This window comes from Lissotriton helveticus, chromosome 1_1 (assembly GCF_964261635.1).
Source record: "Lissotriton helveticus chromosome 1_1, aLisHel1.1, whole genome shotgun sequence".
Lineage (NCBI taxonomy): Eukaryota > Metazoa > Chordata > Amphibia > Caudata > Salamandridae > Lissotriton > Lissotriton helveticus.
Window position 1 is genome coordinate 1,881,348,225 of NC_136057.1, and position 23,379 is coordinate 1,881,371,603.

Consider the following 23,379-nt stretch of genomic DNA (forward strand, 5'->3'; position numbering starts at 1 on the left):
CACTTTAGATAATGGCTGCACACGGAACATGTCCAAATTAGCCAAATGCAATGATGTCAGACATCATTTCAATAACAATTCCAGTCTCTCCACTGATCCTAGCTCTCTTCCTTCTACTAGCTTTCAGAGAGTTAACCCTAGGAGAACCATACAGCTTCCTAGGAAGTTCAATGATTATATATTACATTAGTTTAATTATATTCCGTATTATAGTTTAATTATTTACTATGTTCTCTTTCTTATTGATGCTCTACATTGTCTTACCAAACCTTGATTTATTTCCTTTACTATGAATGGGGGATGTGTTATGTTCACTGTATCTTTAAGAGTTTCTCCTGGCTGATTACATCATTGTTAGAATGATGACATTCCAATGCTAAGTTGTCAGTTTGCTGTTTCTGTCTCCTGTTGATGGTTGTACATTAAAGCTACTCTACAATTCCAACTTCTCTTGGATTAAGTGCATTTATCAGAGACCTCCACCCAGCAGCCCCTGAAATACCGTAAAAGATATTTTTCGCTAAACAGTATTTTAAACAGCAGAAAGTACATTCAGGGTAAGAAATGAGGTGCTCAGCAGGGGACAGGAAAAAACAAAGAAATTGTAGTTTTTGTTGAAAATTGGCAGGCTCCTGAGGTTTGTGTCAATGAGTTAGGGGCTGATGCATTTACAGCCTGGGAAGCCGTCTGAGTGCCGAACCACAGCAGTCAGACCAATCACAACACTCAGTGCAGCGTTTTGATTGGCTAGGTGAGCCATGAGCTTGTTTTTATCACACCGGTGTCGATGAAGGAGGGAGAAAGGGATGGTGAGATGGTCAGTCCAGTTCACATGTGACGGAATTGTATTGGATTGAAGGTGAGCATCTACACTCTTACCTTAGACTTTTTGGAAGTATCTGTGCATAAAAAACAGAGCCACTGGAATCATGGCATTCTGCCATAGTGTCGTTTTCCACAATTGTGAATTTGTTGCATTTGTCATATAATCCATCATTTGCTGGGTAATCTGTGGATTTTAGCAAAAAAAATGTTTCTTGTTCAAACAGATCAAAAGGTACTAAAAGTGTGGTGACCCATGCAGCCATGCAGTGGGAAATCCTATGCTAAGGTTGACTTGCCATCTTACTGTATTTGGATGTTAAACTGGCCCTACTGAGGTGAAACCTTTGCCCAGACATTTAAACATGTGAATAAATAGCACAATGAAGAAGCAATACAACAACAATATGTACTGCATTAGGTTACATAATTTGCCTTTTATGCCACATCATTTTCCTGCCCCATAGTTTCATTGGCCCTGGAAATAAATAGCTTTAATAAATCCATATTTATTTTACCATTGTAAAATCCTGAGCAAATATGATATACTCAACATAAATATATCCCTCACTAGTGTGTAATTTATCATGGTCTCTTCTCAATAGCTTGTATAGGACTCTGAAACAACCATTATGTCCGCAAATTCACCATTCAACAGCATCAGGAAGAATTGGTCTTTATATAGTGCTACAACCATACTGGTATCCGAGAGCTTTGCCTTTGGAGAATACCACTCTAATTACCCCTAATAGATCATTATTGGAACAGAAAGTTCTGATTTGTTTGACCCCAAAACACTAAAAGATTGCTTCATTTCTTAGCATCAGATGCAGTTTGGTCTAGTGTGTGGATCCATTTACTGCCAAGCATCCAATAATAGATATTTGCAAATGTATCTAAATTAACAGATGTCATCTTAAGGGTCTCTTTGTTTTGTAATTTATGAGGATTTATTTTAGAAAATTAGATCCTACTATTATATAGTTTTCTGGATTCGTGCTACTGCCTTGAATGTGATCCTGTTATCTACTGGTAGTCAGTGCACTTTGTGGAAGATACAGAAATTATGCGGTTTACCACATATTTCTGCTACAGTCCTGGCACAAGAATACTAGATTAAATGTAATCTGTATATCCATTTCTAACCCATTACCTAGACCTCTAAAATCAAGAGTCACTCTAAATCTTTTCTTTGCTCAAGAATAAGGGTTTTGTAAACTGCTTTTTGGAAGGATCCACAACAATTCTTCTTTAACACGATCTTAGATTCTGCTAAATAACCAACATGTAGTCATCCAATCATCTTTTGCTTTATTGGGATCTCAAAGAGTCTGTAGCGCTGTAGATACACGCCACTAAAACAGTGGAGTATAGATTATGAAAATCCCCACTCTTGATTTATAAAATGCATATAGTGGTTGAAACTACACATTAAATAGACTTGGGGATAATGGTGATCCCTGAACACACCACATGCATTTTAGTGGGCTTTGTGTCCGTGAGTTCAGCAAAAACAAAAAAGTGGTGGTGGATTGCTTGACTTAATCCCAATGACTGAATTAATCTAGACCGTATTCCAGTCCATTGCTTTCTTGATCGCTGTGCCACTCTACACGGGGACCAACCTTACACAAATCATCCTTTGTCCTATCCCGATAGGAACAGCCTAGCCCTAACTTCCAGTCCATGACCTTTCTGAACTGGAATAAACAAAGCCTCAGACAGTTCCACCGTTGCTGGCCCTTACCAGTGAGGTGCAGCTTTAGTCCTACAGCACTGTGACTACGGGACCAATGTCTGGGCATACCCTCCGCACTTAGTCACTGCAAAAAACTGAAAAAGCAATGGATAGAATGCTTGAATTAGGTACATTCAACAGTCACACTCATCTAATATTCTTTCACGAATGAGCTAAACCAGTCTCCTGCAAGGTATAGCATAATTGATGGCATCAAACGTTGCAGATAGGGACAGCATTGCAAGATAAATTGGACTCATATCAGCTTCTTCTAACAAACAATCTTTCGCTTCTAACAATGCTAACGCTGCACCTTTCCTTGATTAAAAGCATGACTGAGCCTTTCATCCTTCCAAAGTACATAAAATAAGTACCAACGACAAGGGTCAAAATAAACATCTTGGATTCAGTACCAAGATACCCTTTTGTATGAATGTGTGCCTTACAAATACATGTTATGTTATTATTGATGATCTCCCTAAACAGAATGTATATCTAGTTGTTTTGTCAAAAACATTTCTAGGATACTTTCAGCTTACCAGTTAATTTAGCTAAAGATGTGTATATGCCTGAATTCATGGGATGTAATGTTGCTACTTTTTTTTTTTTTTTTAAGAAAAGAGAATATATCAAAATGTTCTTTAAGTATAAATGCATAACTGCCTTCTCATTGATGTATGGTGATCACCGATTGCAGAACAGCAAATAATTGTGGATTCTTTATCATCATTTTAGAAGCCAAGGAATTCCCTTAATACACTGCTCAATTACAACTACAAGCAACCTTTTCTAATTTATGTCTCTGTAATGCTACAAAGTTAGGAAGTCTTCTGTAAAATTGTTACTGCTTTCATTGAGCTTTTCCTGTATGTTCAGATAGCCATCTTTGGATGGTGACACTTCTTGCACTACATGTTTGTCATGGAAAGGAAACATACTTATCCTGCACTTAAATACCACAAAGTTTCCATCCAGGTAGAAGAGAGTCATGTAAGGAAGAGATGGTCTTCCAGCAATATCATACACATCATCCCCAAACAAAATATCTGAAACTCACTGATTTTATCTTCACAGTCACAATGTATGGGAGGACACATAAATTGTTGAATCCATATGGAAGCCCGCATTCACATCTAACACTAACTGAAACTAAATCATCTGCCTCATTTGATCACCAATAGAAATCATGCTCTTTAGCACAGGGGATCCACTAACTTTCCATTGGACTGCCCCATTCAGGAAAACCTTAACCCTCTTAAATAGTGGGACCAAGAATGTGGTCTACAGCTCCTCTTACCCCCCTGTACTGTTTTCACAATACTGAATTTTCCTCTTCATTGCAGTGTCCTCTCCTGCATCAACTACTGCAATGATACCTATGAAGGCCTATAATCCAAAGTGGTGGCCATACTAAGGCTGACACCAACATTAACCGCTCACCTCATAGGTGGCCTAAAAATATTCAGCTACGTCACACATTCAGAAATAACTCCACTGACTTCTGTTCAAGCAGTGGTCAAGAAAAGGGTGGTATTCCAAAGCTTCTGCCTGTTACACAACGCCCTTCATCATCACACACATGATGACATAATGAAGTATCTGTTTTATGTAACATAACTAGTTGTCCAAAACTGTTAAACAATCAAATGGTCTGCAAGATTCAACTCTCTGGCACTTTACTTCACTGACCTTTCCTTTAAAACAGACATTAGAAAGTTTCAGAATGGCCTGAAAAATGATTTTTTTACACATCTTTTTATTGTAAAAAAACAAGTCATACAGTGACTGGTGACATTACGGTTTATGAGGCATAGACACAGACGTACAGAGACATCTGTTCAACAGAGCAAACACACTGCAATAGACCATTATAGCATCATCCCCTCCATATTTGAACGTCAGAGTCAAGGTTCCACTTGTTACAGAATTCCATGAGTTGCAGTCCTAATAGGTTCACACAGTTACCCCTGTATGTGTTTTACTTTCCCCATATCATGGTCCACTTAGGTGGACAACCTCTGCCCTCATAAACCCCTCTCTCAGCCTTCATACACCAATCCATGTCCTTCATCCAGTCCCTTAAACTCAGACTCAAGTCAGCCCTCCACATGAGTGCTATATTTTGGTTTCTTATTCAAAGCAGAAGGAAAGCCTACTTTACCTTTTCGAGACTGTATATCCCTATATTTGGATATAACTTGCGATAAACTCCTTCCCCATTTGTGAAGTAGTCTGAAGCTGCCAAAATGTAGCACAAGTCCCATATGAAACATGAAAATTATAAATTCTGAACATACATGATTTGCTGCATAGCATCTGTAACATCTGGCTTGATTTCCATCTGCCTTGCCTTTAGATCCAAGATCATTGAGGGGCAATTTGCTGCCCAACTTCAGGCTCATTTTAATAATAGGGTTCTTGAGTCACTAAAGGTAAGCTTTCGCCTAAGGCCTGGCATGAAAACAGCCCTTGTCCAAGTCTAGCACAACTATCTCAGACAGGCAAAGGAAGGCAAGACATGACTGTAATTATTTCTAGATCTCAGTGTGGCATTTAGGTTTAGGCTTTAGGTTACCTTATCAATGTTAGATCCTTGATCAAGAATAAGGTAGCCTTTAGGGACTTCGTCTCATTGAGGAAGCCTATATGGGTTTTTATCACTGAGACATGGGCCTCTGATGCTTCCGGTCCCAACCTTGTTGACGCCATACCCACCGGCTATTCCCTTGTTAGACTAGACAGGGTTGGTAGGCGGGGAGGGGGCCTTGGCATCCTCCATAGAAAAGATCTGGCTTGCCAGACCTCCACTCTCTCTACTCCATCCCACCCCTTTCAGGCTCTCTATTTCTCAATCAATCTGCACCCCACTGAGAGTTTTTCGGGCGTGTTATGCTACCGGCAACCAGGCCCTAGGGCCTCTTTTAGCCTTGATTTTAGTAACCTCCTACAACCATTTTTGGATAGAGCTAATCTCACCCTTCTGGGAGATTTTAACTTTCACTTAGATAACACGCACTGCAAGGACACTCAACATTTTGTAGATACTATGAGGGGTTGTAGATTCTCTCAGCTGGCTAGGAGTGCCACTCACAGTGCGGGGCATATTCTGGAAGGGGTTTTTTCTAATGATCCCCGTATCACGGCCGGAGAACCTATCCCCCTGGCCTGGTCTGACCATTTCGCCCTCCCCTTTGACTTTGGTCTGTTGACATCAGGGTTGCCTTCTCTTGGTCCCAGAAAGGTGGAGGAAAAGAGGAATCTGAGCCTCATTAGAGAACATTCGTTTTTGAACTTTTTCGAAGACTTTGAACTTGCTAGGTCTCTGGATGTAAATCTTGTAGCTGCTGAGTTCTCACAACACTTGTTAGCAGCAATGGACACCCTTGCCCCTATTATCAGCCATTATTCAGCAAGAAAAAACCCTCTGCCCCCCTGGTTTACGGAAAGACTCAGAAAATTGAGACAGGACTGCCGCAGACAGGAGAGGCGTTGGCATTCCAATCTAGAGCCATCAGGCAGGAAATTGCATAAACAGGGCCTTGAGGATTATAAGGCTGCCATCGTGGAGGAAAAAGGAAAATACTATTCAAAGATCACAGGGTCATTGAAATCTTCTAGGGATCTGTTTCAAATAATTAACTCCCTCATCTCTCCTCATGTGGCAGACCCCTCTGAATTATCTCAAGAGTTCTGCAATAAATTATCTGATTTTTTTCTTATCAAAGATCACAGACATCTATTCACTGTTGGAAGCCTCCAACACTATGGTTGGCTCCTCTGTTCACAACGCCCTCCATTCTAGCGATGCCTTTCCGTTTGAGGATTCTTCTAGGCTTCTCACGTTTCCTAGTTTGCAGCCGGAGGAGGCTGATCGCCTCCTAGATTTAGTCAAATCAGGCTCTCCCTTGGATCCCTGTCCCCTTAAGGTGTTAAAAATCGCCCGCAAAGTCATTCTTCCACACCTTACGGCTGTTCTCAATATGGCGTTTTCTGAAGGGTTGTATCCCACCTTATGGAAGACGGCTTTAGTGAAGCCATTGCTAAAATAGCCTTCCTTGGACCCGGGAGAACTGAAAAACTATTGATCGATCTCTCTCCTGCCGGTCCCTGCTAAGATGCTGGAGGCTCATCTAAACGCCCATCTTAGTACTTATCTTAAGGATCATTCTTTGCTTGATGCTTCTCAGCACGGATTTAGAAGCCATCACAGTACGGAAACCGCACTCACCACCGTCTTCAATAACATCTGTACTAAAGTGGATGAAGGGCATACAACTTTGCTCTTTCTTCTTGACCTCACCGCTACCTTTCATACCCTGTCTCCCCAAAGGATGGTTCAACGCCTCAGGGAGATAGGGATCGGAGGCTCGGCTTTGAGGCTTCTTTCTTCTTTTCTCAGTGATAGGGCCCAAACTGTGAAATTTGGCCTTTTCTACTCAGCTTCTAAATCCTTGTCTTGTGGTGTGCCTCAGGGCTCTTCCCTGAGCCCAACACTTTTTAACATTTATGTTGCACCCCTGGCAAAGGTTGTTAGATCATTTGGGCTTGAGGTGCTGTCCCATGTGGACGACACCCAAATTATGGTCTCCATATCCCACAACATCAGGGATTCTGCCCTTAATTTCAAGCTCTGCATGCAGGCCGTTTCCTCCTGGATGGTGGAAAATGACATGAAATTAAACGGAGACAAGACAGAGGTACTGATCTTCGGTGGTAATCAGGACATCTGGTCTACTGACTGGTGGCCTTCCAGCCTAGGTGCCTGCCCCTGTCTGGTTTCTCATGGAAAGAATCTAGGTGTCATTCTTGACAATTCTCTTTCCATGGAGTGCAAGGTTAGTAGGACCATCTCCACCTGTTTTGGCATTATTAGGGTCCTTCGAAAAATTGCCCACTTTCTTTCCTTTGAAGCACGCAAGCAGACTGTGGTAGCACTGATAACATCCAGACTGGACTATTGTAATGTCCTATATTTGGGCATTAACAAAGGTCTGGTGCAACGTCTGCAGTTGCTGCAGAGGGCTGCGGCTAGAATGGTGATGAATCTTCCAAAATTTAATCCAGTCACAGCCGCAATCAGGTCACTGCACTGGTTGCCTCTTGACCAAAGGATTTATTTATTTATTTTATTTTGAAAGTTTTGTATAGCGTGAACAAGATCTTTACAGATATCAGAGCGCTTCACATAGGAAAGGGGAGCATGAGGGAACATAGTCAAACAGGTAAGTAAAAATGCTAGTAGTACAAACACGTGGCAACCAAGAAAATCACATAAAACATTAATACATATAAAACAAATAAGCCACGGGGTCGAACAAGGAGTACCGAGCAGCGCGGAGTCTTAACAAAGTTCAGAATAGCAGTTCAGGTGTATTTAGCCATGAATATAGCTTTTACTTCTTTCTTAAACAGTGCAGTGGAGGAGATAAGCCTCGTTTCAGGGGGGAGTGAGTTCCAGATCCTGGGTGCCATTCCTGAGAAGGAGCGTTTATAAGTTTTTTCCTTCCGGAATCTTCGAGGCTTCAGCAGAAGATTGTTTGTGCCTCTGGTGTTTCTAGAGCCACCAGAGATTGTCAGCTTCTGAGTGAGATAGCTTGGTGCGCTCATGTGGACAGCTTTATGCGTCATGCAGGCGATTTTCAGATGTATTCTGGCTTCGAAAGGCAGCCAGTTCAGGTTTTTAAAGTCAGGGGAGATATGTGAGTGTTTTCTTGAACCAGTGATGAGTCTCGCTGCAGCGTTTAGAGAAGCTCTTAGTGGAGCAGTAGTAGTTAGGGGGAGTCCGCAGAGGGCGATGCTGCCATATTCTATTCGAGGGATGACTAGTGCTTGTACTGCAGTTCGGAAGTCATTGGCAGGGAGGAAGGGTTTAAGTTTCCTCAGGGTATTTATTTGGAAGTTCGCTCCCTTGGTTGCCTTGCTGATATGTTGCTGCATGTTGAGATTGGTGTCAAGTGTAATGCCTAAGGATTTTGCTGAGTCTACGATGGTGGGTTGGACATTGAGTGCAGTTAGGTCTTTAAGCCAGAGTTGTGTGGTAGAGATCTTGGTGGGAGGTGAGATAAGAAGGAACTCTGTTTTCAGAGCATTGAGTTTGAGATGATTATCGGCAAGCCAGGATTGGGTGCTTCTGATCGTTGAGTTCAGGAGCAAAATGTCTTTGGGGGATTGTAATTTGAGATATAGTTGGGTATCATCAGCGTACATGTGAAAGTGTATATTGGACTCTTGTAACAAGGTGGTGAGGGGTTCCATGACTAGGTTGAACAAAGTTGGGGATAGGGAGGAACCTTGTGGGACGCCTAACGAAACAGGTATAGGCGAGGACATCAGGTTGTTACTCTTGAATTTCTGCGACCTGTTGTGTAGAAAGGAAGTGAACCATTTGAGGACTGTCCCAGATAGCCCCATTCTTGTGTTTAGTAGTTCGAGAAATTTCTCATGCTTAACGGTGTCAAAAGCTGAAGAGAGATCAAGAAGGATGAGGAGACAGGTATCGTTTTGATCTAACATTTGAAGGGCGTCGTCAATTATGTGAGTCATAGCCGTTTCAGTGCTGTGCCCCGCTCGGAAGCCTGATTGGTGCGGATTGAGGAGGCCAAACTGGTCAATGTGTTTAGTCAATTGTAGTTGTGCGCATTTTTCCAACAGTTTGGCGAGAGTGGGGATATTGGTAATGGGACGATAGTTGTTTAAATCAGAGGGGTCGGCTGTTGGTTTCTTTAGTAAAGGCGTGACTTGTCCTACTTGGAGGGAGTCAGGGATTGTTCCTTGTTGAAGTGAACTGTTGATAATTTTAGTCCAGAGTGGGAGGAGCAGAGGGATAAAGTCCTTTACAGCGTTAGCAGGGAGGGGGTCCGTGAGATGATTGGATGGTTTAATGGTGCTGAGCAGTTTCCTTATTTCATCGTCAGAGTAGGTGACAAAGGATGACCATGTGGCATTGTTTTTCCGTTCAGTGGGCGCTATGCAATGAGGCTTGGAGTAGAGGCATGCGTCAATGATGAGATCGCTCTTTATGTTGTCAGTTTTTTGGATAAAGAAAGTGGAGAAGTCTTCACAGGAGGGTGCCTCGTGCATATTGCTGTGTGGCTGGGGTTGTTCCTTGCATTGAGTTCTGATTAGTTCAAACAGTTTCCTCGGCCTGTTCCTTGCTTGGTCGAGGTGGTGGCTGAAGAAAACTGTTTTTGCGCGCTTAATTTTCCTGAAGTAGGCGTTTCTCTTTTTCTTCAGTGTTTTTAGATGCAGTGCAGAGGGAGCTGATCTCCAGGTGCGCTCTGCCATTCGCATGGCTCGTCGGTCCTCGTTGAGACTCCCGTCGTACCATGGGTTGGACATTTTGGAAGATACTCTTTTTAGTTGCAAAGGTGCAGCCTCATCAATTATTGTGGTCATTGCGTTGAGATAGTGGTCAGTCAAGGATTGAACGTCCGAGATGCCGGCAGGGGGAGCTAGGAGATTGCAGCTGTTAGGGGGTAGAGAGTTTGGTTTGAGTTTTTCAGGTCTCTTTTCCAAATTTTGGGCTTAATGGTTTGAGCCGGGTTAACTTTGACTTTTTCATTGATGTAGAATGTGACAATATGATGATCTGACCAGTCGCAGGGTTGGATCGATTCGAGTTGGATAGAGTCTTCTTTGGAGATGATAAGGTCGAGGATAGAGCCTTTCTCGTGGGTCGGGCTGTTGCATATTTGGGTTAGGTCAAGGGCCTTGAGGAAATTTTTAAGACTATGTACCACCGCGTCCTTGTTATCGTTCCAGCGGAGGTTGAAGTTACCGAGGTATATTTGGGTGAGCTGCCGTCCGGAATTGGTTGAGATCATATCCATGATTTGTTGGGAGAAGATAGCGTTGTCCCCGGGTGGATGGTAAATGCCGTGACGAGAGCATATCGGTTTGCCCTCACTAATAATATCGAGGCATATGTATTCACATGAAGTTGGGGAGGGAAGGGAGGAGGAGGTGACTTTCAGAACAGAGAGGTTGCTCCTGTGTATGCATGCGATTCCACCACCTATTTTGCCGGGCCTGTCAAGTCTAATGATGTGATAGTTTGACAGGACCAGGATGTCCATTATAGGTGTAGAGGATTCAGTTAGCCATGTTTCAGTCATGATGATTAGGTCAAGGTCCAATGATAAGATGAGATCAGCGATGGCGGAGGAGTGTCTAGAGGCCGATCTGCAGTTGAGGAGAGTGCATTTGAGACGTGGTGTGTCGAGGGAGGTAGAGGGTACTAGAGAGAGGGGGACTTTTCTAAGGTTATTAGGTATCAAGCTTCTGTTCTTTAGTGTAGGGTATCTGAGGGGATTGGAGTGTATCGTGGGAATAGTGAGGTGTGTGGCGGATGAGTGGTGTATGGGAGCTGGGTCATAGGAGCTGAGGAGGGTGTGGGTTTCGAGTTCCGTAAGAGGGTTGCATGGGCGATAAGGGCGGTTGTTGCAATTGCGAACAGGGATTGAGGTCCAGTGAGGGGAGTGTAGAGTGAGAGGATCAACAGGAAGGGTGGGGGCCTGTTGGGGCGGTTTCTGCGATTGCGAGTAGGAATTGAAGCACGGTGTGTGGAGTGATGAGTGTGGGAGTCGTCCGGAGGGAAGGGAGACCTGTTGGGAGGGAAGGTGGTAGAAGGTAAAGGGTGTTTGGGGTGTGTGGCGAGTAGTTCTTTGATGTTGTGAATGTCTTCTTTGATCTGGGTGAGGGTGGACATAGTGGGATAGGTGCTGGTGGTGGGGGGTGGGTGCGTCAGGGGTGAGTTCAAAGTCTGGGAGAAGACATGCGGGTCGGGAGGGGGCTGGTATCCGTGCTAGGCTCCGTGGAATGGGCCCCAAGGAAAGTTTTTTTGGCGGGGGTGTCATTGAGGTAGGGAGTCATTGAGGTAGGGAGTGGTGTTGTTGGAGCAGGGAGGAGGTTTGCGGTATAGGTGAGGACCTATGCAAGTCCCTCTGCTTGACTCATAAGGCCTACTATGGCTTAGGTCCTGAGGGCATTAAGTCGATGTTTCAGCCATATGTCCCTAGCAGACCTCTTTGCTCCTCTAATAAAAACCTGTTAGCACTTACCAAGTTTAGAAAATCTAGGTGGGGAGGTAGAGCGTTCTACCTGACTGCGGCAGGCTGTGAAACTTACTCCCGGAAGAGCTTTCTGGTCAATCTTCTCACTCCATCTTCCGTATGAGCTTAAAAACCTGGCTTTTCTCACATACTTCAGTATGAGCTTGTTGTCTAGTCCACAGCCACCTCTTAGTTGCCTTAGCGATTTGACGCCCTTGGGCTTAGTTCGCGCTTTATAAGTCCAATACTTACTTACTTACTTGCATTCAACACAAATTGACCACAAGACACTGATCTGTTGCCTCTCTTTGATAGCAGGAGTTTACATCTTCCCTCTCTAGTCCTGCTTCTTTCAAATTACTATCAAATTCTGTGGTGAGGGCCACAGGAACTGCACCTGTGCCTTGATGGCAACAATTCAACCACAATCAACTCCGAGCTCAAAACCCTACAAGTCTCTCTTGACTCAAAAATGATGCTTGATTTCTAGGCTAGATCGGTGCTTGGCACATCAACTTGCCAAACCCCACCCACTCTATCTTCTTCATAATATTTAGCCATGAGGACCACCCAACAACAGTGTAAACCACCATTTACTCCTGACTCCACTGTACCATCTCTCAATGGCTAGTGCTACAAATTGTTTCTTTATTTTCTGAAGAACGCGTGACCATTTACAAAAGCCTCATCGTCTTTATCAACCTATTCTCTTCTGTCTTTTTCCCTCCCTTATCCCTCCTTTCCTTGTCCCCTCCTTCTTCCTTTTCTATTTATTAATCATTTCAGTAGGCATCTCTCTCAGGCAACATGCCCTTGTCCTGATGATGATCTCACTATCACTTGAGTGATTGAAATGCCGTTGACTATAGCACCTTGACTCAGAATCGTTTAATATAACTATTGTATACTGATGCAATGGTGCTCTCACTATGCTTTGTGGCCCAACTGTTGATTGTATTTTGGTCATAACTGTTTATGCCTGAGTTGTTCTAACTTCGTTTTTTGACACAGCCCATTTCCTTTAATTTTTTCCTGTTTTATCATGTGTATTTTTCCATTAGGAATTCTGTGACACAGTCTTTATTATATCACTGTGTTGATCGGCTGTACTAATCTGGCAAAGTACATGGTGGTCATTTACAAAGATTTGGGAGAAATCCTGTCCCATTTACATCTTAGAACGATTCCCTCTGTGAATCATTGTGAATGACTGTGCATAGAAAGGGTGGCCAACAAAGTCCAGTCATTGCAGTCCCTGTCCCATAAAGTTACGGGGTTTGCACTAATGTCCTATAAAATTATCGTGGTTTCAATAACAAATATAATGGGCATATCGCAAAAAGTACATTGCGTGGGACCATGGAGTGGAGGCTGTCCTTCACAATGGCTACCACTTTGCAAATGGATAAAGACTACTCTCAGAAAACGGCAACCTTTAGTAGCTGTCGCTGTGTGGCTATATTTTCAGGGACATCACACAGAAGGGGTGGGGCACCCTTTTACTACCCTTCTTGTTTCCAGAACTCAAGGAATTGCAATGTTGAAATTGTGAGTTGCAAAGCCACATGCGCCTTGCTATCTTCAAAGTGTAGTTTTTGCAATAAAAAAGCATGCCAATTTGTGCAACACAGGCTTTAGGGTTCCTAATACCATCCATATACCTGTCCAAAAACACATCTCCAGTTGCTAATCCATTTGCTTGATTAGGTCTCTTTAGAGACTTATCTTGATTGCAACCACTGGGCGTGATTAGCGGAATGGAATCAGATTATTAAGGCCTGTTCTTGCTAGACTGATACAGGGGAGCCAAAGGGAACCCTTTAAGCCTGAAAGTTGTGCAATGAATTGGCAGGGCAGAACTAAGCCAGGGCACTGGACATTTTTAAGACTGGAATGCGCAAATAAACAATGGCACAGAGAAGCAAACCAAAGAAACTGTGCTACAATGAACATAACACCTCACTCATTCACAACGCACAAGGTCGGGAGGCACCTGCTGGGAAAGGGCTGGGTGAAAGGAGACAAAAATGGAGAAAGACACCCCTACCTCAAAATAATGGCCCAACTGCCATGACTATATTGGGAAACTTCAAAGGTTTCACAGACATACTATGACACAAACGATTGCATAATTCGAATCTTGCAAGGAAACACAGAATACCAGACCATCTCATGAACAGCATTGCCCAAGTGGACTCACAAAAGCCTTCACATCCACCAAACTAAGCAATAAACCTCAAAGAAGAATAGCAAGAGTAATACCAAAGAGCCACACTGCACGTAATCTACTGGCTAAACCACTCCATCAAGCAGAGCAGCAATGGAAAGGATGAACACAATATAGCATGTGCCCATAAACCAGGAGTAACATCTGTATGGCACCTAGCATTCTGCATTTTGGTATAAGAACTAACAACCTGTGCAGTACAACAACGGTCTTTGGAGGTGTATGGATACCACAAAAATCAAAACAACATGTGACACCAGGCTCAGACACCAGATAGACTTTGATTAGCTCCACCTTGTAACCCATTAGGACAAGGTAGCTCATTCTCCTACATTGTACTCAAGTCATGGAACGAGCTCCCTCAACACATCAGAGCCTCCTCCTTACTTCTTGAGTTTCGCAAAAAGCTCGTCATAAAAGCCCCTCGGGCATCTCAGACCTATACACCTGCCCAATCGCCTGAATACCCTATCACGTGAATAGTGTGCTATACAAATCAATATAACAAAACGTAACAAGTCTGGGCAACCCGTAATAATAACTCACTTTGTTTTGTCGGCCAAAAATCTTTTGATACCAGGCAGTACTCAATGCAGCTGCAAGGCTCTTGGGTGCTAAAAAGCCTTGAGACTAAATCTCATTGACCCTAAAATCACCATTGCGACCTCCTGTAAGTGCACAAATCTACTTTAAGATTCTCATTGTCTTAAAATAATCCAACCAAGGAAAGCCAACTAAGATACCTCAGCAACAAAATGCAATACTACCTCCCAGGATGTCCTTTGTGCTTGTCTGGCAAAAAACATGCTTCAGAATGCATACACATGCTGCACCATGAAAGGATGCATAGCTTTGTGGGTCCTAGGTCAACTGCGCAATACACACCTTTGACCATTAACACTAACACCAACCACCTTACCTTAAAAAAAAAATGCATTTGCAATGCAATATGACTCGCATTTACGTGAGACCTGTTGCATTGCGAACGGAAGTGCGGGTGAGTGGGGGACACAGGGGCAAGAAGGCACTAACAACGGAAGTGCGGGGGCGAGAAGGCACGGACTGCGGGAGGGGAGGAGACGGCACAGAACCTTATTAAAGAAAATAGGGCTCACTATATAAATAACACATACCATACAACACTTGAAGTAAAGGGGCCAGTAGCCATGGAAGGATACAAATGACAACATGGCCGTCATAAGGAGGGACTAACAAGCCTATAAACCAATCGGAAGGCAGAATTTGGGTATGACAAAGACACAAGCCAATGAAAAAGATGGGCGGGGGTGTGGGCGGGGCTTCTCTCCCGTATTCAATACCACAGATTAACCCCAGAGCAGAGTTGCACGCTGGCTCAGGGCTCAACCTAAAAAATAGAAAAAAGACTCAAATTCCTAGTACTGTCGGACATGCAACAAAAAGCATTTTAAGGTGAATCAGTTTGCAGACATGTGCAAAGCAATATATTCATTCATACATTCAGGGTGTACTATGCAAACTGATTTTGTCAATGCAAAGTTGATTTTTCTGGAAAGTACAATGCTGAGTTTCACATTTAAATCGAAAGGGGTAGACGTCTATTCCTAGAAAACACAGCATTTATACTAGAATGGAGTTGCTCTGAAGTGATTTGTTTACTTTTGTTAGCTCTTATTGACATCTAAGTGTCGTTGCCCCTATTTTGTAGAAAAGCTTAGGAAATAAATAAATGCTCTTACACAATTGTGCAGAATTTGATCATAACAACGGACAAAACAAGTCCTTCTTTTAGGCTGATCACTATGACTTGGGGGCTTCTTTAGAATTTGGTGGGTGGCGGTATGTCCGTCTGTATGCAGGATGCTTTAACCCCGCCAAAGTGAGTGCACTCAGTTCACCAAATTTAGGGTTGTCAGCCAGCCCTGCAGACAACTCTAAACATTGGCAAGAACCGCCATCACAGGGATTCCTGTCACTGTTATAAAGGTTTGACTGACGGCTCTGTCAAACACTACGACAAATTCCCAAAGCTAGAGTTTGTTCTTGGAAAGAGTAAAACTAATGATTGTCTCCCATGGTGTGTGTGGGCCATTATGTTTTTAATTACTGTCCCTTACCACCAAGTTTAACTTGTGAAGTCATTTTGAAAATGTACACCATAGTAGTTAGTGTGCATCGCCAGATATGTATGTTACTATTTATTTGGGAAACCAGGTTTTTTGATTATGATTAGGCTTTCCTGTTTTCAGTTTCTATTTTTGGTAAATTCTGGTGTTTTTTTTCAGTGTTTTCGATATCTTAAAAAACAGTTGTTATCAGTGGTTAAACATTTTCGCGCCACTAAAAACAACAGAAAAAGTGTTTTTCCGGTGTTTATGGAACGTTTTGCTTTTATTATTGCTTGCTTTCTGCACTAAAAGAACATGGTATATAGACAGTGTATATGAGGTCCAAATAGATTTTTGCAAATTAATATTATTGTAGTACACCATGCAATACTTCATCAGTGAGTCTTTGGGTCGTGTGCGCTCGCTCTTTCCTTCCCATGTAAACTTCTGTGAAAAGGCCCTCTCAGCATTCTTAGCCCATTGGGCTGAGAACAATCAGCTAAGGGACACAGTTGGGATGACTCTTTCTTTGATGCCACATAAAGCACAAAATGATAAATATTTGCGTTTTAGCTCCTGTGCATTAGAAACCAGTGCACCAGAATGGACTAAAAAGTCAATAGCATCCCTCATTAACTCTTAAGATTGTAAAGATGCTTTCAGCATACCATCTAACAAGTGGCAAGGATCTACTACAGGGAATCACTTCAGCTCGGGTATCAATTTTGACAGGTCCTCACACAACTTTTTTATACACGTAGCTGAATCACTGCAAATACAAACAATATCACTCCAATCTTTGTTGAACTTGGAAAGAACCTTTTTTGCAGAGCATTACAAGTGACACTTCGTTCCATGTTTTCCAAAAGTCTGGTGTCATGTTTTCACCACTATCCCAGATGCTTGGTGATATATATACTTGTCACTATACCTTGCACTGAATGTTTAAAGCCTGAGGTGTTGGCTATTCACCTAATATCAATACTGGCACACTTGGGGGGCGTGGCTTGGACGCCGATCGGGATGGCGGCGTGAGCCTGCAGCTCCGCGCCTGATCCCGCAATTACTCCTGGAAATCCTGCCATAGGTGCTACTTGAGGCGCAGACACCCGGCGCGAAGCACTGGAGGAGCGGAGGAACGCAGTTGCGGGTCAGCGCGAGGCCGGCATAGCGCGACGACCTGGTTCCGGACTCGGAGGGAGCCGAGCCGCTGGACAGAACATGGCTATTTACAACAAGGGGTGGTGATGGACAGAGTCTCTGAATTAAGCAGAGTACTCTCACCCAGTCAAGAGATCAGGGCTAGATCCAACACCGTTTTTTAGCTCATTGCACCATCCCAGTTTCAGAACCTGGCTGTATGCAAATTAGTCTGTCCCTGGCCCAGTGCATCATGGGAACAGGGCAGACCAGACTACAAAAGCCAATTCTTACACTGGGAAGGAAACAAGCTTCCGGGGACCGGTTTCTGCCATTTCAGGCGTCTTCGGCCCGGCTTGCTTGAATCCTGATGGTGCAATGAGCAAGGGACTCACATCTGAGTATACCCTTCCACGCTTAGGGTGGACAAAATTATTTACAACAAGGGGTGGTGATGGACAGAGTCTCTAAATTAAGCAGAGTACTCTCACCCAGTCAAGAGATCAGGGCTAGATCCAACACCGTTTTTTAGCTCATTGCACCATCCCAGTTTCAGAACCTGGCTGTATGCAAATTAGTCTGTCCCTGGCCCAGTGCATCATGGGAACAGGGCAGACCAGACTACAAAAGCCAATTCTTACACTGGGAAGGAAACAAGCTTCCGGGGACCGGTTTCTGCCATTTCAGGCGTCTTCGGCCCGGCTTGCTTGAATCCTGATGGTGCAATGAGCAAGGGACTCACATCTGAGTATACCCTTCCACGCTTAGGGTGGACAAAATTATTTACAACAAGGGGTGGTGATGGACAGAGTCTCTGAATTAAGCAGAGTACTCTCACCCAGTCAAGAGATCAGGGCTAGATCCAACACCGTTTTTTAGCTCATTGCACCATCCCAGTTTCAGAACCTGGCTGTATGCAAATTAGTCTGTCCCTGGCCCAGTGCATCATGGGAACAGGGCAGACCAGACTACAAAAGCCAATTCTTACACTGGGAAGGAAACAAGCTTCCGGGGACCGGTTTCTGCCATTTCAGGCGTCTTCGGCCCGGCTTGCTTGAATCCTGATGGTGCAATGAGCAAGGGACTCACATCTGAGTATACCCTTCCACGCTTAGGGTGGACAAAATTATTTACAACAAGGGGTGGTGATGGACAGAGTCTCTGAATTAAGCAGAGTACTCTCACCCAGTCAAGAGATCAGGGCTAGATCCAACACCGTTTTTTAGCTCATTGCACCATCCCAGTTTCAGAACCTGGCTGTATGCAAATTAGTCTGTCCCTGGCCCAGTGCATCATGGGAACAGGGCAGACCAGACTACAAAAGCCAATTCTTACACTGGGAAGGAAACAAGCTTCCGGGGACCGGTTTCTGCCATTTCAGGCGTCTTCGGCCCGGCTTGCTTGAATCCTGATGGTGCAATGAGCAAGGGACTCACATCTGAGTATACCCTTCCACGCTTAGGGTGGACAAAATTATTTACAACAAGGGGTGGTGATGGACAGAGTCTCTGAATTAAGCAGAGTACTCTCACCCAGTCAAGAGATCAGGGCTAGATCCAACACCGTTTTTTAGCTCATTGCACCATCCCAGTTTCAGAACCTGGCTGTATGCAAATTAGTCTGTCCCTGGCCCAGTGCATCATGGGAACAGGGCAGACCAGACTACAAAAGCCAATTCTTACACTGGGAAGGAAACAAGCTTCCGGGGACCGGTTTCTGCCATTTCAGGCGTCTTCGGCCCGGCTTGCTTGAATCCTGATGGTGCAATGAGCAAGGGACTCACATCTGAGTATACCCTTCCACGCTTAGGGTGGACAAAATTATTTACAACAAGGGGTGGTGATGGACAGAGTCTCTGAATTAAGCAGAGTACTCTCACCCAGTCAAGAGATCAGGGCTAGATCCAACACCGTTTTTTAGCTCATTGCACCATCCCAGTTTCAGAACCTGGCTGTATGCAAATTAGTCTGTCCCTGGCCCAGTGCATCATGGGAACAGGGCAGACCAGACTACAAAAGCCAATTCTTACACTGGGAAGGAAACAAGCTTCCGGGGACCGGTTTCTGCCATTTCAGGCGTCTTCGGCCCGGCTTGCTTGAATCCTGATGGTGCAATGAGCAAGGGACTCACATCTGAGTATACCCTTCCACGCTTAGGGTGGACAAAATTATTTACAACAAGGGGTGGTGATGGACAGAGTCTCTGAATTAAGCAGAGTACTCTCACCCAGTCAAGAGATCAGGGCTAGATCCAACACCGTTTTTTAGCTCATTGCACCATCCCAGTTTCAGAACCTGGCTGTATGCAAATTAGTCTGTCCCTGGCCCAGTGCATCATGGGAACAGGGCAGACCAGACTACAAAAGCCAATTCTTACACTGGGAAGGAAACAAGCTTCCGGGGACCGGTTTCTGCCATTTCAGGCGTCTTCGGCCCGGCTTGCTTGAATCCTGATGGTGCAATGAGCAAGGGACTCACATCTGAGTATACCCTTCCACGCTTAGGGTGGACAAAATTATTTACAACAAGGGGTGGTGATGGACAGAGTCTCTGAATTAAGCAGAGTACTCTCACCCAGTCAAGAGATCAGGGCTAGATCCAACACCGTTTTTTAGCTCATTGCACCATCCCAGTTTCAGAACCTGGCTGTATGCAAATTAGTCTGTCCCTGGCCCAGTGCATCATGGGAACAGGGTAGACCAGACTACAAAAGCCAATTCTTACACTGGGAAGGAAACAAGCTTCCGGGGACCGGTTTCTGCCATTTCAGGCGTCTTCGGCCCGGCTTGCTTGAATCCTGATGGTGCAATGAGCAAGGGACTCACATCTGAGTATACCCTTCCACGCTTAGGGTGGACAAAATTATTTACAACAAGGGGTGGTGATGGACAGAGTCTCTGAATTAAGCAGAGTACTCTCACCCAGTCAAGAGATCAGGGCTAGATCCAACACCGTTTTTTAGCTCATTGCACCATCCCAGTTTCAGAACCTGGCTGTATGCAAATTAGTCTGTCCCTGGCCCAGTGCATCATGGGAACAGGGCAGACCAGACTACAAAAGCCAATTCTTACACTGGGAAGGAAACAAGCTTCCGGGGACCGGTTTCTGCCATTTCAGGCGTCTTCGGCCCGGCTTGCTTGAATCCTGATGGTGCAATGAGCAAGGGACTCACATCTGAGTATACCCTTCCACGCTTAGGGTGGACAAAATTATTTACAACAAGGGGTGGTGATGGACAGAGTCTCTGAATTAAGCAGAGTACTCTCACCCAGTCAAGAGATCAGGGCTAGATCCAACACCGTTTTTTAGCTCATTGCACCATCCCAGTTTCAGAACCTGGCTGTATGCAAATTAGTCTGTCCCTGGCCCAGTGCATCATGGGAACAGGGCAGACCAGACTACAAAAGCCAATTCTTACACTGGGAAGGAAACAAGCTTCCGGGGACCGGTTTCTGCCATTTCAGGCGTCTTCGGCCCGGCTTGCTTGAATCCTGATGGTGCAATGAGCAAGGGACTCACATCTGAGTATACCCTTCCACGCTTAGGGTGGACAAAATTATTTACAACAAGGGGTGGTGATGGACAGAGTCTCTGAATTAAGCAGAGTACTCTCACCCAGTCAAGAGATCAGGGCTAGATCCAACACCGTTTTTTAGCTCATTGCACCATCCCAGTTTCAGAACCTGGCTGTATGCAAATTAGTCTGTCCCTGGCCCAGTGCATCATGGGAACAGGGCAGACCAGACTACAAAAGCCAATTCTTACACTGGGAAGGAAACAAGCTTCCGGGGACCGGTTTCTGCCATTTCAGGCGTCTTCGGCCCGGCTTGCTTGAATCCTGATGGTGCAATGAGCAAGGGACTCACATCTGAGTATACCCTTCCACGCTTAGGGTGGACAAAATTATTTACAACAAGGGGTGGTGATGGACAGAGTCTCTGAATTAAGCAGAGTACTCTCACCCAGTCAAGAGATCAGGGCTAGATCCAACACCGTTTTTTAGCTCATTGCACCATCCCAGTTTCAGAACCTGGCTGTATGCAAATTAGTCTGTCCCTGGCCCAGTGCATCATGGGAACAGGGCAGACCAGACTACAAAAGCCAATTCTTACACTGGGAAGGAAACAAGCTTCCGGGGACCGGTTTCTGCCATTTCAGGCGTCTTCGGCCCGGCTTGCTTGAATCCTGATGGTGCAATGAGCAAGGGACTCACATCTGAGTATACCCTTCCACGCTTAGGGTGGACAAAATTATTTACAACAAGGGGTGGTGATGGACAGAGTCTCTGAATTAAGCAAAGTACTCTCACCCAGTCAAGAGATCAGGGCTAGATCCAACACCGTTTTTTAGCTCATTGCACCATCCCAGTTTCAGAACCTGGCTGTATGCAAATTAGTCTGTCCCTGGCCCAGTGCATCATGGGAACAGGGCAGACCAGACTACAAAAGCCAATTCTTACACTGGGAAGGAAACAAGCTTCCGGGGACCGGTTTCTGCCATTTCAGGCGTCTTCGGCCCGGCTTGCTTGAATCCTGATGGTGCAATGAGCAAGGGACTCACATCTGAGTATACCCTTCCACGCTTAGGGTGGACAAAATTATTTACAACAAGGGGTGGTGATGGACAGAGTCTCTGAATTAAGCAGAGTACTCTCACCCAGTCAAGAGATCAGGGCTAGATCCAACACCGTTTTTTAGCTCATTGCACCATCCCAGTTTCAGAACCTGGCTGTATGCAAATTAGTCTGTCCCTGGCCCAGTGCATCATGGGAACAGGGCAGACCAGACTACAAAAGCCAATTCTTACACTGGGAATTCAAGCAAGCCGGGCCGAAGAGGCTGAAATGCCAGAAACCGGTCCCCGGTAGCTTGTCTCCTTTCTGGTGAAGAATTGGCTTGGTAGTTTGGTCTGCCCTGTTCCCATGATGCACTGGGCCAGGGACAGACTAATTTGCATATAGCCAGGTTCTGAGCTGGGATGGGGCAGTGAGATAAATAACGGTGATGGATCAAGCCCTGATCTTTGGACTGGGTAAGAGTGGTCTGCTTAATTCAGACACTCTGTTCATCACCACCCCCTTTTCTGAATCGTTTTTGGCCACTATAGGTGTGGCAGGGTATACTCAGACATGAGTCCCTTTCTCACTGCTCCATCAGGATTCAAGCAAGCCGGGCCGAAGAGGCTGAAATGCCAGAAACCGGTCCCCGGTAGCTTGTCTCCTTTCTGGTGAAGAATTGGCTTGGTAGTTTGGTCTGCCCTGTTCCCATGATGCACTGGGCCAGGGACAGACTAATTTGCATATAGCCAGGTTCTGAGCTGGGATGGGGCAGTGAGATAAATAACGGTGATGGATCAAGCCCTGATCTTTGGACTGGGTAAGAGTGGTCTGCTTAATTCAGACACTCTGTTCATCACCACCCCCTTTTCTGAATCGTTTTTGGCCACTATAGGTGTGGCAGGGTATACTCAGACATGAGTCCCTTTCTCACTGCTCCATCAGGATTCAAGCAAGCCGGGCCGAAGAGGCTGAAATGCCAGAAACCGGTCCCCGGTAGCTTGTCTCCTTTCTGGTGAAGAATTGGCTTGGTAGTTTGGTCTGCCCTGTTCCCATGATGCACTGGGCCAGGGACAGACTTATTTGCATATAGCCAGGTTCTGAGCTGGGATGGGGCAGTGAGATAAATAACGGTGATGGATCAAGCCCTGATCTTTGGACTGGGTAAGAGTGGTCTGCTTAATTCAGACACTCTGTTCATCACCACCCCCTTTTCTGAATCGTTTTTGGCCACTATAGGTGTGGCAGGGTATACTCAGACATGAGTCCCTTTCTCACTGCTCCATCAGGATTCAAGCAAGCCGGGCCGAAGAGGCTGAAATGCCAGAAACCGGTCCCCGGTAGCTTGTCTCCTTTCTGGTGAAGAATTGGCTTGGTAGTTTGGTCTGCCCTGTTCCCATGATGCACTGGGCCAGGGACAGACTAATTTGCATATAGCCAGGTTCTGAGCTGGGATGGGGCAGTGAGATAAATAACGGTGATGGATCAAGCCCTGATCTTTGGACTGGGTAAGAGTGGTCTGCTTAATTCAGACACTCTGTTCATCACCACCCCCTTTTCTGAATCGTTTTTGGCCACTATAGGTGTGGCAGGGTATACTCAGACATGAGTCCCTTTCTCACTGCTCCATCAGGATTCAAGCAAGCCGGGCCGAAGAGGCTGAAATGCCAGAAACCGGTCCCCGGTAGCTTGTCTCCTTTCTGGTGAAGAATTGGCTTGGTAGTTTGGTCTGCCCTGTTCCCATGATGCACTGGGCCAGGG

General features: G+C 44.9%; 1 protein-coding gene across 4 annotated transcripts in view; it reads right to left on the bottom strand.

The window, feature by feature from the left end:
- ANKRD45 (ankyrin repeat domain 45) overlaps nt 1-23,379 on the bottom strand; it is a 502,291-nt gene that overhangs the window by 176,415 nt on the left and 302,497 nt on the right. The gene's annotated exons all lie outside the window — the stretch shown is intronic.